Source organism: Barbus barbus (assembly GCF_936440315.1).
Source record: "Barbus barbus genome assembly, chromosome: 2".
Taxonomy (NCBI): Eukaryota; Metazoa; Chordata; class Actinopteri; order Cypriniformes; family Cyprinidae; genus Barbus; species Barbus barbus.
This window is the reverse complement of record NC_136730.1, coordinates 38,801,301-38,817,121: the sequence shown is the minus strand read 5'-3', so window position 1 is coordinate 38,817,121 and position 15,821 is coordinate 38,801,301.

The window sequence follows — 15,821 nt, the reverse complement described above, 5'->3', positions numbered from 1 at the left end:
TGGCTCTCCAGTTTCCCTGTGTGAAAGAATGGGGAGGGGTGAGGTTAATGGCGATTCAAGTCCCGGTGACCTTTTCAAAGCTCCCTGTCAAACAACGAAAAGCTGCCCTGCTGAGGTGAGGGCTGGGATCAGGAAGAGAGATTTTATGAATCTGTTTACACACACATTCACACTTCCAACACCCTTTTCACACTCTCTCATCATATATAGAGGGTTTGCAGTGCTTTACATGTCACACTAACACATGATTACTCAGGGACAGGTTTAAATCTAGATGATGCGTTCACAGAATAGTCCATCTGTTGCATGAGAAGAGCAAGAAATTCTGGGAATACTGATTCACAACCAACTAGCATTTAGAAAACAGCTCTGAGAGCTATAATTTTCTCCCTGGAATAATGTGCAACACAATTCATGTAATTTGTTACTGAGAAGACAGTAAAAAGTTGCACTGTTGTACAATGTACGTTAGTACCATCTGTAGGGATGTCAATAGATTAAAATATTCCATCATGTCTAATCTTTTATTTATTTTTTTTCTCAAATTTTTTATCTGTCCAAATGCCTTCTCTCCAAATGCTGTTCTAATGCATTCTGTTAATCTTGTAAGGAAATAAATATGTAATAAAGATGTTTTATTGATGCTGTAGCAGTTTTCTGCATCTTCTCTTTATCAGAGTGTTTCAATCATCAGTTGTATTTCATATTTGTTGAGCTTCGATAAATAATTTTTAATAAGGAAGCAATTTTATTCTCAAATTGAGTGAAAGTGTAACTGCATCAAAAATTTTATTACACATTTAATTATTCTACATTTTACAGTAAAACTATATATTTTTAGTTATCCTAAATGTACTGTATTTGAAATACATTTATTTCATGCTAAATATACTACAAATGCATTTACATATTTGTGTACTTAAAGGGGTGGTTGACCTTTTTTTTCTAGGCTATTATTATGGGGGGCAGTCGTGTTAATGCCTCGTTTTAAAAAAAACAACAACAAAAAAACATTATTTGTCACATAATTTAACAGCTTTAATACAGTACGGCAACCATACACGTGTCCATGCATAACGCTTCTTATAACTATGTGAAAATATGCGTATAATTGGAACAATTCATTGTTGGAGCTAAGCTGGTGAGCTGATGATCTGAATGAGAGAGAGTGAGAGAATGAGAGAAAGAGAGAGAGAGAGAGAGAGAGAGACAGACAGAGAGAGAGAATGAGAGAGAGAGAGAGAGACAGACAGAGAGAGAGAATGAGAGCGAGAGAGAGAGAGAGAGAGAGAGAGATGCAGAGCATGTGCAGAGCAGGGGGATGCGAGGAACAGGATTAAGAACCATTTTCACTTTAGAACACTGATTTTGAAACTTCTGAATCCATTAGAATATTTAGAAGACAGAATCACGATTCATGTATGAACAGAATTTTCATGCACCCCTAGTTTAGACAGCATGGCAACTCTTCCTCTTCTTTAAAGCAACGCAGCATGGCCTCGCCCCCTTTGCTGCATGTTCCCGGGGACGGGGTTTATATGGATTTGTGACGTCACGAACCCGGAAAGTAACTCGTTGTAGTCCCTACAAGCCGTTTTTGTAGGCATTAAACTGCCATAAATTTAAACGACATTTGCATTGAACTATCAGCGTCGTAACTTTGCAGATATTGTTTATGCTCAAACAGCAACTTTACACACTAAAACCATAAAAAAAGTGAAATCACAATCAATCACCTCCAAAATACCCTGCAATTGTACTTTTAGTATACTAAACCAGTATACTTAAAGTCTGCAAAATTTGAACAACTAATTTTGTACTTAATGCACTTTAATTGTGCGGAAGTCCAGAAGTACATCTGGAAGTACACTTTAAATATTTTGCATTTAAATACATTCAAAAATCATACAATCCTCATGAGTAGTGACATTAAAACACATTTTAGGCTTAATATTAAGAAATACTACTTTTAAGAAAAAAGTAGTGCTCCAAATAAAGTTTAATTATAATTTTTATATATTTTTATATATATAAGTCTCGAGCGATATGTCAGTAAATATGTTAACAGATTTGAACTATACTTAGTATGAAATAATTTAAAACTAAATATTTTTTTGCTAGGGCAAGAACTTAAAGGATCAAGAAATCTCAATTTCAAGCAAATATGATCCGTATGAACTGAGGGCTAGGGTCAGGGGTTTGGTCATATTCTTCAAGGCTGAGATTTTGTGATACCTAATGCTGCATTACAGTGGCTAAGAGCTGCCTGCACAAGGCTCTGAGCAGGCTTCACTTCTGAAACTGGAGCCACTCAATCGATAGGAAAGGAGATGATGCTGATCTGGCTGGCATCAGCATCTCTATTCTGTGGGAAAGCAAAGACTTTCAATTCCACCCTTGATCTTAGCTGGCCGCTTTTTCAGATGATTTGGCAGCATTCAGCAAAAGATGTACAGCGGTAGCATCTGTCAACCTCTGATTGCAAAATCTGGTTCACTTCAAACAGCTCATACTGATGAAAGCTGTTACCTGACCACAATTTGAGTCACGTAACATGACATACACTAAAGCCAGCTTATCAGTTGTTGTCTTTTTGTTTGACTCTAGGAAAGCAAAAACCTGTAAACAATCTTTCAGAACATGTATCTGAATGCTATTTCAAAGCAAGCTGTCACAAAGCAGTAAGAAGAGAATTTCACACTGCCAAGACATGAACAGATCAGATCAGGTCAGCAACAAAGAGAAAGAGTTCTTTATATTTTATAAAACACACTTTTTAAACATAGACTGAGCAATAAAAGCATATTTAAAATCCGGGATCATTTTTAATCAAAACTTTAAGGGATATAAAAACATTATATACTCTATATAATTACAAAGACATGTCACAGCACAAACACATTCCAACAGTAGATGCACTTCTGGTTGTGTTGAGCTGCTGAGTCCCAGTATTCTGCATTGGCTGGTGAGGCAACTTCTAAGAGCCCAGACATCGATCTAGCAAGATAATTTCCCATTGATTGTGGGCTGCTGTGAAGCAGTTTATAACCCATACTGCAGCAAGGGAGCCAGCCCAATAATAGGTGCAGTGTGTCCGGAGCATTGCTGGAACTCCATCATCTAACACACCTGGCTTTTCGCCAGCTGCCTACACTCAGATCAAGGACTGAACTCCAGAATTTATGCAATCTTCCCATCTTACAGGACTATAGTCTAGGAAAAAAGCTCTCACATAGAACCCCACTGGTCTCATTCAAAGAACTGCCACTGTTTGTTGGAGATTTCAAAATGGATTTTATTTTTTGCAAGTAAATTGTAATTAAAATCATCTTCTCATCTCCATGAGATGTTGCTCAAAAAACATTGGAGTAGAATGTCCAATGTGATTTTTTTTCTTTTCCATACAACAAAAATTGAAATTGAGCAGTCACTAATAAAAGTTAAAAAGAAAAATTTATATAAAATAAAATAACATAAAAGTGGTCTGTACAACTTGTGCACTATCCTTAATTCTTATTTAAAGTCATATAATAGGTTTGTGAGAGAAAATGACTGAAATTTTAATTTTGTTACACCCTAATAATCATGTAAGTTAAGTATGGAGTGCAACAAGGCTCTGTCTCTGGCCCTTTGTTGTTTCCAGAGGTAATATTACAAGGAAACATGGCATTAGCTTTTACAGATATGTTGATGAAACTCAGCTTTATAATTTCTCCAGACCACATGAAATATCAGTTAGCTGATTGTATTAAGGTTGTAATTACTGGATGGCCCATCATTTTCTAGACAATGCAGAATTTAAATTTTCTGGTAAACTGTCTCTTTAATCTCATTAAAGCCTTGATTACATTTAATGGTGCTTCACTTATGTGTCCACAGAAGACCTCAAGTGCCAGAAATCCAATGGTATTACAAATGTTCAGGATGGATTTCATTGTTGGAGATCCCCAAAGGAACAGTACAGGAGAAAACATTCTCTACTTTTTGTTGTGTTCAACCATAACTCTTCCTGAAAAGGCTGTTTGTCTTGTAGCCATGGGCAGTGAAGGGTGGGTGGAGGGACATCAACACATGCACTCAGAAGGGGTAATAAACACAGACAGCCGGAGTGTTGTGATCTAGCTCTAGAGGTATTATCCACGTTAGTGAGTTAAGTTGGGCTCGAATAAATGACTAGAAGTAATAATGTAATAAAGATAGACAGGTTTTGTTTTAGACAGGTTTTATATGTGATATTGTGCCAAGTGAAAGTCTAAGAAAACAAATCACTATTCAATTCAGGATCTGACAAACTCTGAAGGTCTCAATCATGGATAACGCAGAGCAGAGTCAAGGGAGAATCACATCTCCATCTGGGGAAATCCAGCTCATTTTTCCAATCTAACTCTAAGTAGCTTAATGATTAGAGCATGTCATGAATGCTCACAGACACTTACAGCTCCCTCAGTGCAGTAAATTCAATGCACTCAAGTCTCCTGGAAGGAAGAGAGACTCTCAACTCGTTTACTTGTATAGAATTTACTGAACTACTTCTTCCCTTGCTGCAGGATTGGACTAAAATGAAAGGTATGAATAGATCCACACGGAAAGTGCATTTTAAATCTGATGTAAGAAGGTTTAGAATGCAACAGTTTTATTGGTAAAAAAAAAAAAAATATGAACACATTGTCCAAATTATCTAAGCAAGAGGCAAGCAATGAGTGTGGACATCTTAAAAACTTTCTGCTAAATGTACTTAAAGTAAAATGGGTTTGTCCATGATCAAAATATTCAAAAATATCTACAAATAAAAAAAAAAAAACATGCAAGAGTCAGGCAACATTTTGAACATTGTGGAAGATGATCATTTTAACGTCTGCAAAGCTTTCTGTGGTGACAGATTCATTAAGGCCTGGGTATGAGGGTTAAAGCTGAGAGAAGCACGTTCCATAAAATTCACTGCATTTTCCCCATTTTAGATGCAAACTCACACACACAGACTAAGACAGGTATGCAGAGGAATCACAGTGTTTGGTCTGTTGAAACAGGGACACAGTGTGTTTACAGCACTTTCCCTAATATGCTGTGACATTAATCAATTCCACCTGCCACACAGAGATTGGAGTTTGCCGAAACAGCCAGCTGAGGATGGGAATTTTCCAGACACATGAAGAGAAAGAGAAAGGAAAGACACTGATGAAAAGAAAGACACAACTCAGTCCTATGAGCTGCCAGGGAGCTCCAGACCAAGAGAAAAATCTTCCAGCCACCAGGGTCGCCCATACTAATGAGCCAAACAGAGAAAACAGATTAATCCTGCAGCCGTTAATAATTCCTGCAACTGTTCCCTCCGAGGCAATTAATCACCTCCCCTCTCTGTCAGCGCAAGAGCCTGGGGCTAAGCAAAGATCCAGGGCTACTGCTGGAGCCTTGACTAAACTCATTCTCAATCACAGCCATACTCATTCTGATCCCTAAAGCAATGTAGACATTATAAGCAGAATCTACCCAGATAATGCACAAAACATATCTATCTATTTATCTATGACAATCATGGAATTAAAGTATGGAGTGCCAAAAGGTTCTGTCTTAGGCCCTTTGTTGTTGTTCTTGTACATGCTCCCCTTTAAGGTGATATTAAAAAACATACTGGTATTTTTGCATGGTACTCCAAGGTATCAAGAATACCATGGTATTCCCATACCATGCCCACAATATATATGGTACTGCCATTGTATCAATATTTAGACTCTTGTCAAATTATTATAATTAGGCATGAGTAATGTTTCTACCCTACAATGTTATACACAATGGTAGCTCTAGCTTTTTGACAAACTTATTCACATACCAACAATGTTCAAAAACATGACAGAACCACTGTGTTTTTTTAACAAGCTACAGATACCACTGTATATTGTATTAAAGCTATCTCTTTTTAGGACGATCCTGCAACACACCACGAGTCAAAACTACATCCAAGTGAGAAAATCTCACAAATATGTTGTTGACAGTAACTCACTAAAGCCGCTGGAAGAGAGATCAGGCAGATTCTCAGAGCAAACAGTGTAGCACAATTAGTCACAGAGCTCTTTACATGAGATATGATGGCTCCATTATCATTCATTAATGAGAAACACTTGAGTACATGACCGCTCCCCCACACTCAAATACTGCTGAGCTCTCTGTTCCACTTCTCTCCTGTGAGGGGGAGGCAGGGCAAGAAAATCTTCATTAGCAGAGCAGCAGCAAAAGAAAGCGGATGAGAGAAAGGAGGAGAGAGAAACAGAAGGGGAGAATAAATTGAGGCTGATCTGGTGCTCCGTTTTTTTGAGGCGCTGAGATTTGCATATATGTGCAGCAGTGCAGTGGGAGAAATGTGTCAGCACTGACAGCTTCCTGAGAATCTTTTAAGCTCGATGTGGGCGCCTCTCTTTCTCTCCCAGAGACCGCAGGAGCCCTGCTAACAGCCGCTCGGGGGTCAGGACCAGTGCCTTTGTACTCAGCCCTCCTATGGCAACCTAGCAAAGCATGTTTAACGGTCAGCTCAAGTGCAAAGCTGCTCTCTGGGGGGAGGGCGAGTTGAACCTTCCCTGCTGCAAGGGCAAATGGAGACGTCTGTGTGTGTGTGTGTGTGTGGGCTGGTACAGAGCTAGACTAAGAGAGTAAGACGTAGGCAAAATCACATACTGTTCATACCTTAGTCGGGGTAGATTAACATTTAATTTGACGTGAGGCTGTGAGGGATAGATATTAACAATAGGTTTTTCCATGCTTTCCTGAGATTTTTGTCCTCGCCACTTTTTTGGAAAGACACATTCATCAACATATGCTGAAAATATAAGAATGTATCAAATATGGCGCACACCCAGACTAAGGGCAACAGTGTTCTGTGCATCAACAAGGAATTGAAGCAGGGGTTTGCCCAGTTGAAAAGATCAGATTAGACATGTAACTTGCTGGTCCTGGTTTGGTTTATTCAGGTTTGGTGGTGGTGGACAAACATAATCATGTTGTTCACCAGCAAACTTTGGCTGGTAAAGGTGGTCAACCAACATACACTCCTAAAATTAAAATGTCCAAAAGGTTTCACAGTGATGCCATAGAAGAACCATTTTGTGCCACAGAAGAACATTTCAATGAACAGTTCTTAAAAGAACCATTTTTGAGTGTGAAGATCATTATAATAATCTAAAGAACCCTTTTGAACTATTAAGAACCTTTTGCGCTTTTTAAAGGTCCCATGATTGTTCTTCGTAGAACCATGGAAGCCAATTAAAAACTTAAATTTGTAAGAACATAAAAGCTGGTTAACAAAGGATATCTATGTGGTGAAGCTAGTTAAGAAGCTTTGTGGGGACAGCAATCATGTCAGGCTACAGCTAGCAAATAAGGACTCTCAAGATGGGTCATACAGTTGTGGGGGTTGATGTGATCTTCAGGCCCCTCCATGAAGACTGACCTGACATCAGCACAGCAGTATCGCACGCTCGTGATTCGGTGATTCTGCTGGTCTTTTCAGCAGGGAAGGGATCCAAATCTTTCCCCAAAATAATAGTGAGAGTAGACAAGCTCAGTTTTCATCAGCAGACACACTCCTATACCAGTCTCATGAGATATAGCCAAGCGCACACACCGTCTCTTGCAAACACATGGATCTAAACCCATCATCGTGCATGCAAAATCCATCATGGTTTGTGCTCTGTTACAGTTTGAGACGTCAGAGTGAATGGCTCTCTGGGAGAAATCATCCACACTAACTACCAGGGGTCCTCTTCTTGTTGGCGTGAGTGAGTCACAAATCAAATACCAGCAGGAGAGGTTTTTCCCAACACTTCTCCAACTGTTCATCTTCCTGCAGTAATTTCTGTTGAGCATGAAACACAACAGTAAAATAAACAGAACTGCACAGATTTTGCCAGTTACTTAAGTAGTGTTTTAGTGTGAAATACACGCTATTACGGTGTTGTGGGTGGTTTTTAGCATGTTGCTATACAGTTGCTACAGTATTCAGTATATTGCTAGGGTGTTCTACATGATTATTAGTGTGTAATTATGCTGCTGCTAGGGTGTTTGCTTATCGGAAAAACAAGAGATGGCCATGGATCCCTCCTTCTATAAAACTTAATGGGATTTTTAAACCTGTTTTTTCATCCACAAGGTAAAAATTCTAAGCCAGACTGCTTACAAATGTAACAGCACACCTTTTCTCAACAAGGCATGTGATTTAAGGCATAAATTAATGTCTGTAGCACAAACAGAATGAGTTATGAACCAAAGCTTAACACTTAGATTTAGGGATATGAACAAACCCCTAATCCCCCATAAGAGCAATAGCAATAGTCCTGCTTGCCTTTGAAAACACCACTAATTAAGTTAACAGCGAGCACTTGAGCAATCAATTACCTGCAATGTAATGGCAAGAAATCACATTGTAGTGCCTGTTAAAGACTATAGCTCCTTTGATAAGACCTTGAGAAAGGTAACATAAGCAGTATTTATAGCCCTTCCATGTGGGCTGAGCACAGAGCAGGGGTAGGACAGGAAGCAGTTAATGATGTGCTTGTGCTGGCTCTTTGGCATGCTGGAGGGAGAGTGACATTGATCCACCAGCTCCCGTCCATCCATCTCCCTGACAGAGGTAACAGGATTGTTAATAAAAATGGAAATTGAGCTGCACTACCCCCTCACACACACACAATTTCTCTCTGTCTCTGACCGTATCCAGGGTTTGCGCTCAGCTGGCTTGCTCTGCCTGACATCTCCCTGCAGAGGCTAAGCACTGGTTGCACTCACCGCCATGGCTATGCCTCTATTTAAGCACGAGCCAGAGAGCGAACACACACACACACACACACACACACACACATACTCAGCTATATTACCTGGCAGTGGGGGGAGGAACACTGATAAATGGTTGGTTATCATGACACGTATTAAAATATTTAAGGTTAACAATTCAACAGCAGGAAAATGACTCACACAACTCAATTACGCTTCACTAACACTATATAGGGTTAAAATCAGCAGACAGATAAGGGTAGTTGTTTTTTTTTTCTCAAATGACTGATGCTGATATCCAGAAAGGATTAGTAGGATTAGAAAAACTCCAGATCCAAAATCTGAAACCACTAGTGACACTGCTTATGTTTTCTATCTATCTGTGGTTTGGTGGAAAGTGGAAAGTAATGGGTTTAAAAGCTTCTCAAAAAGCAGTTCTGCATTAGCCGTGTTAAGCAGCATTTTTGCAGCAAATTACCTATGCGGATCCATGTCTTTCAGGAGTGTATTTGAGAAGACAGTCATTTGACACTTTCAGGAGGAAAGACAGATCACAGCACTCAAAATGCAAAACTTAGTAATGCCCGTTTTTATATATAGATATAGAGGGAGTCATTTTTGCCGTAAATGGTGATTTTTGCAAAAATAAGAAAATGATAAGGAATGCACACTATATTTGTGACATTATTGGAATGCACACTATATTTGGACTAATAATGTCACACTATATTTGTGACATTATTAGTCAGGCTTGTTTTAAGCAATCAGTAAACACATTTGACCTTTTTAAAACCAGATCTCAACCATATTAAACAGCTAAAGATGGACAGACCTAGTAACTACTATTTTTGTTAAACCTTGCTGAGTTTTGTTCATGATTTTCAAGGATTCAAAGATGTCAAACGGTTTCTGTTTGGACTGGGCTAACTGCAGTAACGTTGTCTTTGACATCAACAACAAACGACACTGGAAGCTCTCTTAATGCCCTTTTGAAAGAAGCATTACTACACAGTTAATTGCATTTTATTGTTTAATTGTTTTGCCCTGCAGTGTTCAGCCCTAAAGAAAAGACCTGCAATCCACTGTAGGGTCGTGATCCAACTCGGAGATAAATTAAAGATTATAAATCAGCTACCAGTATAGGACACACAAAAAAAGAACAACAGTTATGTTTGTAGTTTAAAAGCACTATTAATTCAAGGCACGGGAAAGCAGCAATCAAGGATGATATATATTGGTTGTTTGTTTATGAGGGTGAGATCAAGGATAGATGATTTTAGCCCACGGAGTCAGTCTAAATGTGGACTCGCACAGAAACTGGGTCAATTTGGCTCCCCAAAGGCTGTGCGCACAGAGAGTGGAATTAAACACTCTTGGTAATCATCAAAATGGGTTCTCAGGTTGGAAGGTTATGTGTTGGGTGTTAAGGAATTGACTGGCACGGTAACTGTGGACACAGTACAGAGATAGAAGCTGATGGAGTATATTCCAGAAGCTCAGCTGGTTTGCTGGAGTGCAGGGAAGAATAAACAGTGACGTGAGGCAGAAAGAGCTCAGCAGACTGAGTGCTGCCTCATTGAGCAGCCCTGGAAACCTGCCAGTCTAATGCCACAAAACATTAATACACGCAGAGTCCATCGGAGGAGTGTATCGCACACCTCTACACAGCCACTGCTTTTACAAGTAAACGTGTCAGGAGCACTTATGAGTGCACTCTGCGATGTATGGTTTCTTTTTAGACACACAGAGCCATGGAAGCACTGCAAAAAAACAAGAACAAAAAAAAAAAAATTCACTATTTTGTCTTGTTTTCTGAATGGCCAGTAAAAAATCTAAATCATCCTTGAATTTCTAATCTTGCTGGCAAATGGCCAGCAAATGAGGTTTGTGCTTAAAACAAAGGAAAACAAAACAAATTCATTCAAACATATTTCCTAAAAATCATTTTGACTACTGTTTCATATACCCACTGTCTCTTAATGGATTGTATTGCCTTCTTGAGCATCAGTGATAGCTGTGTAGGAGTCCCTGAATTGTCCTCAGTGTGAAAACAGGGATTTCAAAATCATTTAGTTACTTCTGGAAATGGTTCAAACATGCAGAAGATGCTGGAAAACCAAAGAATGCGCAGCGCCTGGAGAATTTCTCTGAAGAATAGTGGGCTGTTTAACTGCTCAGAACAAACAAGGGACTCATGAACGCATGCAATTGGTCTATAAACGTATGACTGCAGATATATATATATATATATATATATATATAATTACACATAAACATAACTATAATACATTTGCATATCCTTTCTAAGCGGGTTTTTTTTCCTCTCCTTCCACCACTTCCTTGCCATTCACACCATTTAACAAAGAAATATTAGGGACATTAGGGAAATAAAGTGGGCAGTGAATGCCAATTCACATTGACTTGAATCATTCATAAGAGTGAATCGGGTCTTATAAATGTAAAATTACCACATCTTTTCTTTCCGAGACATTATGGGAAGCAAAACATGGCAACAACAACATCAGACATGTCAAAAATCCTCACCGGTGCTTCCTCACTCTTCCAAAAAAAACATAAAATTCAACGAGTCCTGTTCTCAAAGTGTGAATCTTATAGCCGGCAAACACACAGCCTGTGGGGACTCAGTATAAACATGAGCACTCAGGGCCTCTTCAGCTCACGGAGAACTAGTCCATACATGGGGAGACAGGAGCGAGGGCCCCTCCCCCCCACTCGCTGTACGCCACAAAGACGACAGAGCTGGCTGCTATGTAGGGGGTGAGCAGATCAGATTGCAGATTATCCTGCTGAGAGAGGTCTGGGCTCAGCCGAGGTGGCTACAGACAGCTCTCTGAGTGTAAATACACTTCTTTCAAAGGCACAACAATAAACTCAACAAGAGCTATGGAGATTAAAACAAGCTCAACACAAAGCCGGGGCTAGCTGTGGGAAGCACTGAAATGTAAAACAAAGAGTCATTCTAAGCGCTGTGTGATTTCGCCAAGGTTTTTATCAGCACACTTTCAAGGGCACTGGCACGAAATATTGTAGATAAGATAAAGATCTGATAATTACCATGAGGATGTGTGTGTTTGTGTGTAACCTTAGTCATCAAGAAAGCCTCGTCTCTGTAGAGCACACTGGGAAACATCAATAGGAAATGACTCTAATTATCAAATGATCTTTCTCTAATAGTGAAACGGTTGTTATGCAGTTAGTAAATTGTAAGTTACTAATTGTGGGCTCCAAGTACAAATTTTAACTGCAATTATGATGTTTGTTAAAACAAACAAAATTGACTCACTAACAAATGCAAATGCTCCTTTGTCCTTTTAAATGTTAAAATTTGAATTTTTTTTTTAACTACAGTGCTAGCAGTATTAACTTCTAGTTATACATTGCTGATGTAATCGTTGATGGGGTTTAATTGCATAGAGATTGCTGGTATACAATTCTAAAACTTCATGCATACTAAGATGAGAATGACATTAAAGTCTGGAAAATATAATTTTGAAAAAGTGCCTATTTTAATGTTTATTCCTTTTCATGTCTCATAGATTTCCATTGAAAGTGCATTACTTTATACATTTTTAGTTTGTTTTTAAGCACCACTTGATCATACTTTGGAATCAAATTAAAACAATGCTGTTCTACGATATTTTTCATGCCAGCTGCAACATTTCAGCCACAATTTCTTGTACGCAAATATTAAACATTTTGGGTCATGTTTCCAGAACAGCACACATGTAAGCTGTCAATACCAGAGTACAACCAACTTAAAGGTCATAGTGGAAACAAACAACTGAAGCACAATGATAATGTGTTTGAGGCCAGGAAAAAATTGTGTCACTGTCTGAATGGCTAAATAGTTTAGGGCCAACATGCGTCGTTTGATTTTTCAGCAGCGATCCACTTTCCTTTGTTATTTTGTTCTGATGCTATAGACCTTAATGTGTTTAAAACATGAAATCCAGCTTGAAGGTGAACAGCTGATGCACTGCAGTAGAGAAGCAGCAGCTTTTCCCTCCAGAGACAAGCATGAGTGCGTTTCCAAATATAACCAAAAAGCTCTCTAATTACTGCAGTCACGATCTGGGGCTGGATCTTCAGTTCAAAACACCGTTTGATTGCTTAACAAGGACATCTTTTCAGTCTCCTCTGCCACGCTTCAATTATGAGTCTGATTCAAATGGAAAAGCACGTCCAGTTGCTTTCAAGTACTGGAGAAATTCTACCAGACAGTTTGAAAAAGGATTTCTCTTTGATTGTGAAAGCCCAATTAGAGGAAGAGAATGCCTGCCATGCCGGTCTTGTTTGCGGCAGCCTTTTGGGGAAATTCCAGCCCTATCTCAAGGCTCTCAAAGCAACACATTCCTCTTTCAGCTCAGGCAGTGGCTGCTGTCCAGGTAAAAGAGAGATAGTAAACATTAAAGATGACTAACACCAGTGCTGACTCTTTTTCAAGCTCCCCAAATGATGCCGAAATGTTTTCACAGTGACAACCGTGACATTCATGGACTTTTCAGCCAGGTTTAATAATCAGCTACGCATCCAAAAAAAGCGAACAAGAATATTATATATTTTAATCAGGCAGGACATGACAGTTTTCAGTGAAAAAGTCATTTTTCGATCTACACAAAGAGAAATACGGCGTTGCTGTGGTTGGTTAGAACTAAAACTCATTTTAACATGAAAGATTTAGTCACTTGTCCAATCCATAATCATTAATTCATACAAAATGGGGAAATTGTATGAAAACAAAAATATAAGATGAATGAATGATGCATTTATATAGCGCTTTATTGTGTATTGCTGTACACCCAAAGCGCTTTACAATCACGTGGGGGGGTCTCTCCTCAACCACCACCAGTGTGCAGCATCCACTTGGATGATGCGACGGCAGCCACAGGACAATGGCGCCAGTGCGCTCACCACACACCAGCTACAGGTGGAGAGGAGAGAGAGTCATAGAGCCAATCAAGTGTATGGGGATTATTAGGAGGCCATGATAGAGGCCAGTGGAGGGAATTTGGCCAGGACACCGGGGTTACACCCCTACTCTTTACGAGAAGTTCCATGGGATTTTTAATGACCACAGAGAGTCAGGACCTCGGTTTAACGTCTCATCCGAAAGACGGTGCTTTTTGACAGTATAGTGTCCCCGTCACTATACCGGGGCATTAGGACCCACACAGACCACAGGGTGAGCACCCCTTGCTGGCCTCACTAACACCTCTTCCAAAAGCAACCTTGTTTTCACCGGAGGTCTCCCATCCAGGTACTGACCAGGCTCAACCCTGCTTAGCTTCCGTGGGCAACCAGTCTTGGGCTGCAGGGTGATATGGCTGTGGCTGAATCCAAACCTAACCATTACAGTAATACCAAAAAAAGCCATATAAAAGTTAAATTTTTCTCCATCTTGTACAAATTTCTTTTGTTACAAAAACAGATAAATTTATTTACTGTACATTTGGACTGTAATGTAAGTAGTTGTTCACTAAAAATCTTCAGAATATAGTGTCAATCCAATGCACTATTATCATACATTTATTTTTATTCTTTTTAAAACTTGAAAACTTAAGTCTCATTCACTGTTAAAATAGTCCATTCTAGTACATTCTTGCAGCGTGTTATCAGAGACCCTCCACCTCCCCAGCTCCACCTGTCTAGATCTGCTAATGGTGATTTCCTGTATGCCATTCCCAACAGCAGCATAGCAGATTTAGTCCACCAAAACTAAATACATTAACATTGTCATTTCCATTACATGCTAAGCTATTCTTAAAGTTGTCATGATAGAAATATATTTATAGTAAAAAAATTGTGTTGCAGTGCCCTGACTGCAGACAATTATATAACCATGAAAGGCAAAGTTCAATAATCAGCAGAAAAGGTGCAAAACACTACCTACAAAATTAAACCCCATCATGAAGTAGTTTCTGTAGATGCATAATAGGCTTAAATGTAAAATGAATGTCGACACAATGTAGTGAAATCCACACCGTTCATACTGTAACCTACACTGCCTGCTAAAGGGGCACCTCAGCCACATCCCTGGGGTCAAAGCCCTGGCTAGACTCAATTTGAGAGTAATGAGCAGAAAAGCCACGAAAATCGATCCAAGTATGCTAACATCATTGAGATCATCAATCAGGCCCACTGGACTGTTTGAATATCAACACTTAGGAAAGGGCATTCAGAAAAGTTATGAGGATCCCTTACCGGGATATTTGGCATGAAATGTCAAATTTAACCATCTTATTCAGAAGGAAGCAGACAGGCATTTTTATTATATCAAGTTTCAAAGAGTGTTTAACTGTACGCTGGGTGGCAGTTAGAACACCCAAACATGGATCTACATATTCGACTAATTTCCATGTTGGAGCTTGTCAACAAAACTAAAAGCATGTTTGCTGTACATAATACAGAGCTGCTGCTGTTGGCAGGTCAGTGCAAGGGAGTGACTCTCACTGCATGCTGAGTGCACTTGCAACAGTAGCCAGGGCACCGAGGCTACATATGGTGGGGAATGTGTTAATGCAATATTCATGGCGAGCATGAGTCCCTTTCACACTCAACAGAACAGAAACGTAGCGTGAAGGAAAGCCATGTGTGATGCACCGATGCTCTGGCCTTTCACATGAACACCAGCAAGATTTATTACAGTTGTGACCTCTGATCGCTAAGCAAATGTGTAAATATTTGTCACTGAATTTCTTGGACAGAGTCTTGGTATAAAGGTACTGAAGTTAATTGAGAGCTACGTCATACCAACAGTAAGCATACATCTACACGTAACATTAAATATTCACAGCAATTCTGTGTTTTACACAAATCTGCTTAGTCAAGTCAAATGTTTTTTTTCCAACAATCTACAACCACGTAAATCAAGTTGTGTTGATCTATAATAGTATTGTACTTCTCCAGTTAGATTTGCACAATGAGTAAATGGTCAAGGGATAACCCTGCCTTTGTTTTTAAGCCACTTAAGGAGTAATGCAGCATGAACAGGGAAACACCCACTGATTTGAAGTGGTTACAACAAAGCTTTCATTTAAGGTGTT